The following is an 11,280-nucleotide window of genomic DNA, read 5'->3' as shown; positions in this document are numbered from 1 at the left end:
CCGTGATGTGCCTGGGAGCGGTTATAATTTGAGAGGTATTTAGCCATGATTTCTTCGCATTTTCCTGCCTGCCCCTCATACTCTTCTGTGATTTCACTTCCACGTATGAGAACATTTTAGATTCTGTAGGTCTTTGAGGGTCTCTTCTTTTTCTTCAGTCTTTTTTCTATTCTTTAGATTGGATAATTTCCATTGATCTTTCATTTTACTGATTCCCCCCCTGCTGTCTTCAGTATGCTGTTAAAATCCATCCAGTGAAGCTTTCGTTTAGTTACTGTATTTTTCACTCTTAGAATTCCTCTTCTTTCTTTTTTATAGTTTTAATTTTTCTGCTGTTCAGATATTCTCTCTGTTCACACATTAAATGGCATATTTTCTTCAGAGTTTATGTATTTTCTTCTAAGTCTTTGTGTAAAACAGCTGCTTTAGAGTCGTTGCTGAGTCTAACATCTGGTCCATCCTGGGGCTGGGGCTCTGTTGACTCTTTTTCCTCCTTGATTGGGGATCACGTTTTCCTTTGCTTGTTTACTAATAATATTTGACTAAATATTATTTTCTTCTTGTTAAGTGTGTTTATGTTTACTCTAGAAGGTTGGTTGGTACTTTGAATTTATATTCATTTGGTTTTATACTTCATTATGCCAGATCTGTGGAAAGCCCAAGGTGAATCCTAGCCCCTCTAATATGGAACCTGACTTCGAAACTGAGTCTTCCTTCATATTTTGCCCTGGATTTGGTTTTAGACACTGGTAGTGGTTGGTTCATAGGCCGTGCACTAGGAGGTATGGTCCTTGGCCTTGAAATGAGGAAAGGAAGTTAAGGGTATGTGTTTGTCCTGGTTTCCCAGTGAAACAGGAGAGAGATGATTTATTATAAGGAATTGGCTCACATGATTGATTATCAAGACTGAGAAATCCTGAGATCTGCCGTTGGCCATTTAGAGACCCAGGAGAGCTGATGGTGTGGTTTTAGTCGGAGGCCTGGGAGCCATGAGCTGCTGGCTTCAGCTCCAGTCCGAAGACCCACAGGCTCTAGCTAGACTAAGAAGAGCCAGAGGTTCAGTTTGAGTCCAAAGGCAGGTAAAAGGCTCAGTGCAGTCAGACAGGAGTGCTCTCCTGTTGGAGGATCAGCCTTTTTAATTTTATTCAGGCCTTCCGCTAACCGAGTGAAGCCCACCCACATTAGGGAGAAGTTTGTTAATTCAGACGTTAGTCTCTTCCAGAAACACCCTCATGACACACCCACAAAAAATGTTTGCCCAAATATCTGGACACCTCATGGCCCAGTAAGGTGACACATTAAATGAACCTTTATAAGAGATTAGTGAGATCTCTCCCCCGAGCCTGGGCAAGGACTCCCTACTCCCCAGGCCTGCTCCTTCTCCATCATTTCTGTTCTGCCCTCAGCGTCTTAGCAGTCTCTCTTTGCTAAGCTTCGAGTAGTCTCACTCTGCCCCCTGTGCATTCTGGTCCTCTTGGGTCCTCCCCTGCCCCTCCCTCGACCTCTGGAGACCCCCTTTTGCACAGCTTCCTTCTCTCTGTTGCCCTGTCCCCCAAAGATCCCAGGTGCTTCCGCTGTTTAGAACTCTGATCCTTACTTCACATCTCAGCCAGGACCGCTGTCCTTTGCTCAGACTCCACCTCCCTCCACCTTGTTGAAGTTGTCTTCAGAGAACAGGGCGAAGCAGAGGCTCAGTGGAGGAGATGGTTTTCTTACAAAATAATAGCTGTTCCCCTGATTATATTTCAGGGGCAGGCACATTTTTAAATAATGCAGTGATGTGGGCTTTCTGGCCAGAGTTTTGGACCCTGGAGTGATTGAACTCCACTTCTTGCTTAGTGTCAGAGCCATGGCTGTGGCAGGTGTCACGGGTCCCAGGCTCCGCAGGAGCATGCGGTGATGGGCGGGGGTACCATTCATGCAGCAGCTCCCCGTTAGTGGTGGCTTCCTTCTTTTATTCGTTCTCCACGTGTTCTCCTGTAACATTCTTATTTCTGATTTTAGTCCTGTGTTCTTGAAACACAGGACCCTAGTCGATTTAGTCCATGGTTGTGAGACTTGCTTAATTATTCGAAGGCGTCTATTCAGTGTTCCTCTAGTCTTTAACTGTCTTGGCTGATCAGCGTTGGTCCTTCCAGATCCCCATCCATCTATTATTTTCTCAGAAGTTTGGGGTTTTCTCATTGCCTCTCATGATGTGCATCTAGAAGTTAAAAGAATTGTCGAGCTTAAGAAGCTGTACAGATATAAAGACGACACATTTACATTTCTCCTATCAAATTCTTGGAAAGAGTATGTCTGTACTTTTTCCTTATATCTAAATTGGTTCTCTTTTTTATATTTTTTTAGTAATTCATACTTCATATCTGTTAGCCCAGTTGGTAGTCCTCTATTCCTGTGATTTTTGTCTGTTCCTGTGTTGGATTGTGGGTTCTCTGAGGGCAGGCGTAGTGGCAGTAAACTGTGCCCTTGTGTCTCTGGTACTCAGCACGTAATCATCGGAGAAACGGCGAATTTAAAATTCTACTTACGTCAAGACATCACCTGGTTTTTAGGATATTTGTGCATAGGCTGGTGTTTGACATTATTTTTCACTTGTTTCTGTACGTGTAAAGTGGGACATTTCTGCAGTATGTAGTGCAGATGCATGAATGTCTCTCTTTTGACTCCCCCCTCCCACCTTGTCACCTTCCCAGGCCCATTGTCCTGGCTAGGGGTACTGCTCTTACAGCTGTGTGGTTCATCTTTTTGGAAGTTTTCATTTATATAGAATGAATGCTTCTGTTGTTACGTACATATGTTACCTTTGTACATACTTCTGCGTAGCTGTGGAGTTTAAATGCTCAGTTGAAATGGCAATAAAGTATTTTACTTTTGTCTTTGATTTGATCATCAGATCTTTTCAGTGTTTATTTTACTTTCATATATCCTAAGTAAGGCACATAACTTCTAGACTTCAGTTCCCACGTCTGCTAAAGGATTGATTTGAATTAGGTGAAATTAAAGTCTGCATAGCTCTCCATCTGATAATTAAATTTGATGTTACTATGTAGTTCATCTGTGTTAGATATCATGAAAAATGTACTATCTATATAATTTAAAACATGTAGGAAGATAAAGAACATGTCTCTGGGTAGCGAAAGGAGATTTTGGGGCAAGTTGTTAAAATGTTGAGTTTCTGTCCTCGAGGAGTGGCTAGAGGATGGTAGTTGCTTGAACTAGTAGCGGGGTCGCCTGTTTCGGGGACTTTGGCACGAGGGACTTTGTGCTGCGTTGATCCTGCAGAGTTAGCGGATGACGTCCCGATGGGCGTTTCTGCCCAGCTCCCTGGAGTTTCACAGCACAGCTCTGCGTTTAGTAACACAGTGAATGCTTCCGGGAACATTGTATAGAAACCAAAACTTACATAGGTAAATCTTTGTTAGTGATTTATTTAAAAATAGTTTATGGAAGATAGTTTCCCAGGCTACTTTTCCCCTTTCTCTTTTCTCCAAAGAGAAACAAAGGAGAATAGAAAAAGCAAAGTTTGCTCCCTTATGGCTTGTTTGTAGAGCTCTCTTTAAATTTCTTAGTTTCTTTTGTCAAGTAGCTCACTTATTTTATGGATTAAAGAGTTGTATTTCTGATACTTTATTTCATATATCACCACTTTTATTTATTTACTTTTAATGTTTGAGAGAGAGAGAGAGAGAGAGAGAGAGAGAGAGAGACAGACAGACAGACAGAGACAGAGACAGAGACAGAGTGCAAGCAGGGGAGGGGCAGAGAGAGAGGGAGACACAGAATCCAAAGCAGCTCCAGGTTCTGAGCTGTCAGCACAGAGCCCGACACAGGGCTCAATCACTACTTTATTCTTTAAAAGAACTTTTAATTATGGAAAACTTAAGACATACACAGGGAGAGTAACATAATGAACTGTCATGTCCCTATCATCCTTGCTTCTGCAGTGATCAGGATTTTGCCCACCTGGTTTTTTTTTTTTTTTTAGCATTTTCAGTATAAGTACTACTATGGTTAAACTTCTTTTTTTTTTTTAATTAAAACTTTTTTTTGAGAGAGCATGAGTAGGGAGGAGGGGAGAGAGAGAGAGATTGACTGATTGAGAGAGATCGATCGATTGAGAGAGAGAGAGAGAGAGAATGAATGAATGAATGAATGAAAGAAAGAAAGAGAATATCCCAGGCAGGCCCCATGCTCAGCGTGGAGCTGGACACGGGGCTCAGACCCACAACCATGTGATCATGGTTGAGTTGGACGCTCAACCAACTGAGCCACCCCGGTGCCCCCAAATTATTCTTTTTTAAAAAAGAATTTTGGTGTTTACCAGAAATAAAACTGTGCCCAAGCTTCATGTGGAGTCAATAATCACATAAGATACTTCTTAGCGCAGACAACACTCTGTAGCAGAACCGCTAGATGTTGTGCCTTTTGCACGGAAGTGAGTTCTAGAACTAAGCTGTGGCAAACTCCGTTGCTCCACCAGTAGATTTCATGTACGACCTAACTGTACTTCGTGTTGTGTCTTAAATATTGAAGAGGTTTAACTCCCTCGTTTCAACACAACAGCCCAAAGCAGATGTTTTAGGAGATGATGTGGCCTAAGGATCACAGTGTTCTCTCTCTGGAGAGTCTCCTGTAGTTGAGGAAGCTGCCCTCCCCCCCCCCCCCACCAGGGGGAGACGAGCAAGGCTCTTCCGTTTTCGGGCCGGTAGCTGGCACGCGTGCACTTAGGCAGCTTCCGTGGTCAGTGGCGTGCGGGCCATGGTCCCGGTGTACGCGCTGCCGTGCAGGCTCTTGGAGAGACTGCGGACTGGACACTTGGCCTTGGCGTTGGGCTCGGAGCGGGGTGCGGACTCAGAGAAGGATGAGCCCCAGCACAAACTCTGCATTTGTCAGTTGTGGCTAGAGTGTCAGTTTGGGGAAGGGTGACGGTAGGACGTGAGACTGGAAGGTGAAGGTCGTGGCAGGAGTAGACACACCGGCCGAGCCGCGGTGCAGCTGCCCGCAGTGCTGTGAGTGCTGTACGGTGCTGGGGCGTTGGTCCTAACAGCTGGGTTAGGGATCGGCCTCACCTTGTGGGCGAGGACGCTCCGCCCTCGAGGAGTGAGAGGGAGCCCACCCATTAAGTCGTGCAGCCTGGAGTTAAACTGCCGCAGGCCGGCCCCAGGCCCTTGGGAGAGCAACACAAAGTTAAGCAGCACTGAATAATTTTTTGGGTCTTACTGTGGATAAGTAACCTAGCAGTATATTAACTGATTTTTAAAAAATAAAGACCTTTAGTAGTTTATTATCATGAGCTTTTTTTTTTTTTAACCTATATTGGAGTTTTAAAAATAGGTTGTTCTCATAGCTGTGGCTGTGAGCTCCAGGTACCATGATGGCCTTCATGTTTAAGGTGGAGGTTGAATTTCTTGGACCTTTCTTTTTTTGTTGTTGTTTTACTGATTATATGAGATGTGCTTATTTATAAAAGTTGTGATGGACAGAAAAGTGTAAAGAAGAAAATTTAAGAATCAGCCAGAATTTTATTATTAGCCAGGACATTATTATTAATAATATTGTATATTTCCCCCCAGAAGTTTTCTCAGTGTATTTATTTTACTCTCCTGAGATTGTGCTTTGGGGGGAAGGTTTTCAGTTCTTTCTGATACAATGTGTGACTCTTTCACTGATTTCATACAGTTATCATAAGAACTTAAAGACATTATATTTTGTCATGTGAACATGCCATGATCTGTTACCTTTTTAGTGTTGAGAACTTTTATTGTCTGATTTTAAAATTATTTTTAATGAGACTTTTATATTTAAATGTTGTATTTTCTGTCATGAAAGGGATTTCTAGATAGGAAATCCAGAAATGGATCCATCTAGAGACCCAGGAGGCAAAATAGACCACAGGTGCACCACGAATCGGTGCCACGTGAGGAAAGGCACACGGCGTAGGAGCAGTGCTTAGCGTGGCAGGGCCGTGTTCAAGCATGCTGTGTGCAGACTGGGGGACCGCATGTTGAGAAGGCAGGAGACTCGAGCAGGAGGAATGCACTGAGGCTGGCCACGTCGGTCCAAGACCCGTCGAGCGTCTCGTTCGGCTGGAGGAAAGCTGAGGAGGAGCGGTTGTGTGTACAAAGGGGGTTGTGTGGGCTGCGTGTCCCTGGTTTCCGCTCCTTCAGTGTGCGGAAGAAACATCACGAACCTAAGTTGCTATAGAGGGATTTAGCCTGGAATTTCTAGCTCAGGATGGAACACTTTGCTGTAGTTTATCACGAGAATTAATCTTTGAGGTGGGCAGGTTTTCACTGTGTTTAGGATTTTTTTTTTCTGCTTAAGAAGAAAGGGGTACTTGAGATGGTGGTTTAAAGGTTTTTCTGTACCTTGATTCCTAAGACTTATTTTAATATTAATTTCAGTTTTTTCACCGATTCTATGTTTCCTGGTCTCATGTGGAAATAAGAGAGCAGTAACAAACACTATGTTAAGATATGTAGTTTTGATTGAAAGGACAAACAAACACAGCTCCGCTTCTGTGCAGCTAGAGAAGCAGCATGTTCATGTATAAATTGATTTGCAAAGCTGTGAACAGGGTCCCGGATGTCGAACATCCACCTAGTGAGGCCAGTGGAATTTGAGGCTGGCTGGAAATGTCAACGTTAACAAACAAGTCCTGAGTATTGAGATTGTGGCAGTGTCACGGCTGATTCCCATGCCAGTCCTTTTCATAGGATTTCTATTGGTTAAAAAAAATTCTAGGTTAAGATTTTAAGATTCCTTTTTAAAATTTTTTTTTTTTTTTTTTTAGTATTTATTTAATTTTGAGAGAGACAGAGCAGGAGTTGGGGAGGGGCAGAGAGAGAGGGAGACACAGAATCTGAAGCAGGCTCCAGGCTCTAAGCTGTCAGCACAGAGCCTGATGTGGGGCTCAAACCCACAAACTGAAATCATGACCTGGGTCAAAGTTGGCGGCTTAACTGACTAAGCCACCCAGGCGCCCTTTGAGATTTAGAATTCTAGGAAGATTTGGTTTCATTACAAAATGCATAATTCCTTTAGGGAGATTTTGAAAGTACAAAAAAAGATAAGAATAATCGTTTTCTTCAGTTACTCTCTGGAGATAACTCCTATTTTCATTTTATGGATAACATGTCAGGATTTTATTTTGTTTTGTTTTGTTTTATTATTTTTATTCACACAACTATTTTTATCTCTTTTTAAAAAGTTTAATCATATAATGTCAGTATCCTGCTTTATAATTCACTTTTGCTACATAGAACAACAGTTTCCATGTTGTTTTTCATGATACCAATGTGTTTATTGAACATCTACTGTGATAAAATAGAAATCTGAAACTCACCAAGCGGTAGACAGTGTAGACAGTATCGCTGGAGTAAGAATGTAACAGATGTAACTAACAAAGCATAGTGGTGGATCATTAAATGCAAATTCAGAGAGGCGCTGGCGTGGCTTAAAGCCGGATGAGCGGGAATTGAGGCGGTCTTGAAGGATGGCTAGGATTTAGGTAAAGCGTTAGGGGAAGAAGGTGCAAACTTTAGGTAGGGAATGATTTGAGCATTGGTGCAGGAGGAGGTAACATGGCGTTTTAAAATAGACTGCCATACCCCGCTCTCCGTTCAGGACAGTAAGATTTGATCAAATGTTTTAGGTTTCAGTGGGGAAGTTAAATCCAGGTTGAAAGTGCTGTGCTTCAGGAAGATAGGAGTGGCCGCTCTGTGCCAGATGAGTTGAGATCGGATAAGCTGCCTTTTAAGTTCATTGGTTTCCAGATTGGGCTGTGCTCAAAAATCACCTGGATTTTAAAAAAAAAAGGAAAGAGTTTTTGGGTTCTTCTGCATGCTTCCCGAACCAGTACCTTTGGGTGTGGGGTCTGCAGTCGAATTTTGAGAACCTCCCTTGGTGTTTCTGACAATACCACTGGGCCCAGCAGATGTTTCTCATGGAGGATCTGGGATACCAAGTATGAAATAAGGACATAGACCAAGGTGGTCGTACTGGGCATGGAGAAGAATTAAGGCAGGAGGCGTTTTGAGAATTGGCAGGGTTTAGTGAGACCACCTCAAGTGGCTAAAGATGTCAGTTTCTAGTGAAACTGGAAGAGTGGTGGCACTGGGGACAACGATGGGAAAGTGAGTTCTGTGAGGAGGGAGGTGGGGTGTGCCTCAGGCGTGGGGAGTTGAGGTGGTAACTAACACCCTGCGGCTCCTCGTAGTAGGTCCCGAGTGGGAGGTCAGTGCAGACCAGAACTGTGAAGTATTTCTTCTGGTGGGAAAGATGGATCGAGGACGGAGTGGAGGGGCCTGGGGCTGCAGGTGGAAGAGACACGGGGCGCCGGGACGAGAACTGATGCTCTGACACAGAAGGCCACACGTGGTTTAAGAATTTTTGAGTTTCTCAAAAGTGTGGTTGGGAAAAAGAAGTAAAACTAAACTCATTTATTACTCTTAGTAATTGTCATGGGCTTGTTGAAGGAAGATGGAAGCTGCTAATAACAGTGTGTGTTTTTGATTATTTCTGGGCCTGGTTATTTTTCTGTATTTTTGAAATGGAAATATAATTAAAAGCAGTGGTTAATAAAATTAGATATAATTATATATGCATATAAGTACATGCAACCAACTAAGTATATGTATGCGTGCACTTACATAAATTAATTATGCATAGTGTGTGTTTTATAAGTAAAATTATATGTGTGTGTGCATGGAAATATATACGACCGCTCTAGAAAAGTCAGTGCTGTCAGAAAGGACAGGGCAGAGTGTCTTAAGAACTAGCTACGAGAAGGCTTGCAGGCTATTGCCTGAACAGATGCTTCTCCGGAGTGTCCTCCATCTGATAGGAATATGCAGACGAGTGAGGTCAGCCCGGATGTTCAGTGGGGGGAGATGTAACGAGGGGTTACAGTCAGCATTAGAGCTCGCTCTGATGGGAATCTCAGAGCGCCTAAAAGTCCCTTAATTCCTTTTTAATTTCTTTTATGAGCTGGGATCGATTTGAATCATAGAAGGTTTGACTACGTTACGTACAGGTGATATGAAATGGGTCTTTAAGTAAGCACATCCATAGTAGAGACTGAAAAAGTCTCAGCATTCATATTACTTTTCTAAAATTCCTTAATTAGCAAACGGGTAAATGCAGGCTCCAAGGCTCAAAATTTATGCTCGTGAGAAGTTGGAAATAACCCAAAATATCCCCAATAGGTATTTGTTTAAAGTAAACTTAGATCTGTGCAGTGGGGTACTCTCCAGCCATAGAGTAAGGTGGTACAAACATAAATTGTTGATGTAAAGGTGTGAAATAGAGGGGAAAAAAAAGAGCAGAGATTCCATGGGGTATTGGAATTTTGTGTAACTTTTGGTTATTCCTATTCAGATTCTTCTCATTCCCTCTTTAAAAAATAATGAACATGTAATGTTTTATAATTAGAAATTCAGTCTGTTTATTTCAGATAAATGATGAAAGAAAAGCTTGAGGTCCTTAATGTTTTTTTAATTTTTAATGTTTATTTTGAGAGAGTGAGTTGAGTGAGCAGGGGGAGGGGCAGAGAGTGAGGGAAACAATCCCAAGTGGGGCCTGAACCCACAAATCGTGGGGTTGTGACCCAAGCTGAAATCAAGAGTCTGACACTCAACTGACTGGGCCAGTTGAAGTCTTTAATTTAAACATTTAAAAAAACTGTTTATTCTTGAGAGAGACAGAGTGCAATAGGGGAGGGGCAGAGAGAGATGGAGACACAGACTCTGAAGCAGGCTCCAGCCTCTGAGCTGTCAGCACAGAGCCCAACGCGGGGCTCGAACTCACGAACCCTGAGATTGTGACCTGAGCTGAAGTTGGCCGCCCAACCGACTGAGACATCCAGGCGCCCCTGAGGTCTTTGATTTTAAATGGAGAAAAGACCATTGTGGTTCCGTTCCAGCTTCAGAGCTGTCTGTGGGCATGTGACCATGGTCATGGTCGAGGTCAGGGTCGGGCTGGATTGGCCACAGCGGTTCTGATGAGAGTGGGCTGTACGGGGGAGACTGGAGCAGGGAGTGCGGATCGTCGGGAGGGCCTCGCCTCGCCCTGGGCAGGAACACTAGCGGTGGAGCCAGAGGCCAGTTGGCAGGACCTTTCCCAGGTGAGCCCGACCCAAGAATAGCGGAGTGGATGTGTCCTGAGCACTAGGAAAGAGGTCCTGGTGACGAAGGCTCTAGTTGGGAAATGGGGGTGACGGTGACACGTGCAGCCTGAGCCTGGGAATACAGGAAGTTTGAAAGGGATCTTTTCCCAGTCCTGTCTGGTCCTTCCCTCTCTTTTTGAGCATGGGAGAAGCATGAGGAGAACATAAATTCAGTTTCACACGCTTCTGAGAGCATTGGCTTTGGAGTTCTGGTTGGATTGGCCTTTTCTCTTTACTATTAGTCCCGTGCAACCTGTGGAGACTTCACTCCTCTGGGCTTTTGTTTCCTCACCTGCAAAACCAGGATAGTAGTACTACTTACCAAATATAATGATCTGTGGGAGTCAAGGGAATTAAAGGAAAATATGTGTGCAGTAAAGCTAAGACATCTATTCAGTGATAACCAGGAAACGGTAATGTCTGGTAGGTACAGGCTTGGTTCACTGGGTGTGTGGAAATGTGGCCTGGGACCCTGCGGAGGGGACGGCCAGCCCACCTTGTGAAAAAGCCTGTTTAGTTCCACCTGTAATGGAAATAGTGGTCAGCGTTCACTTTCATCCTCCTGTCTCAGAAGTGAGTCTTCTGGAACTTAGGTTTGCTTATGATCTATTTCTTGGTACCTCTCTTCTTTGGTAGTCACTCTCTAATAGTGGGAATTAGGTTCCTAAAAAGTTTTGTGGTCCGAGAATTAATGTTTGATGAATTTAAAAGAGAATCAATGTAAATATGTTGGTAGTTGACATATTTTGAGTTAGTGACAGGGTATCTGTACTTGACACATACTGATCACAGCTTACTTCTAGGAACTTTCTAGTCTTTCACCTCTCATTTTAAAAGCGACACTTGTCAGTGCATATGGTTTCCTGTATTTATTGTTGTATACATACAGTGCCTAATTTTGTTGCATCTGAGCCCAGATGTAGATAGATCTAGAGGGGCCAAGTAACTTAGTGCTTGAAGTAGCAAAAATTTGGGGCAACATTTATTTAATCCACTTAGCTCTTAGTTCTTCAACCTTCTCTTTAATGCTCATCAGGGTTGTGTTAGTTTTTTTCACACATTTTCATGAGAAATAACCTTCTCTTTCCTTTAACATGTATCTCAGGTACTTT

Source organism: Suricata suricatta, chromosome 5 (genome assembly GCF_006229205.1).
Source record: "Suricata suricatta isolate VVHF042 chromosome 5, meerkat_22Aug2017_6uvM2_HiC, whole genome shotgun sequence".
In the NCBI taxonomy this organism is placed as follows: domain Eukaryota; kingdom Metazoa; phylum Chordata; class Mammalia; order Carnivora; family Herpestidae; genus Suricata; species Suricata suricatta.
The sequence above is the reverse complement of the archived record's forward strand: the minus strand, read 5'-3'. Positions refer to the sequence as shown.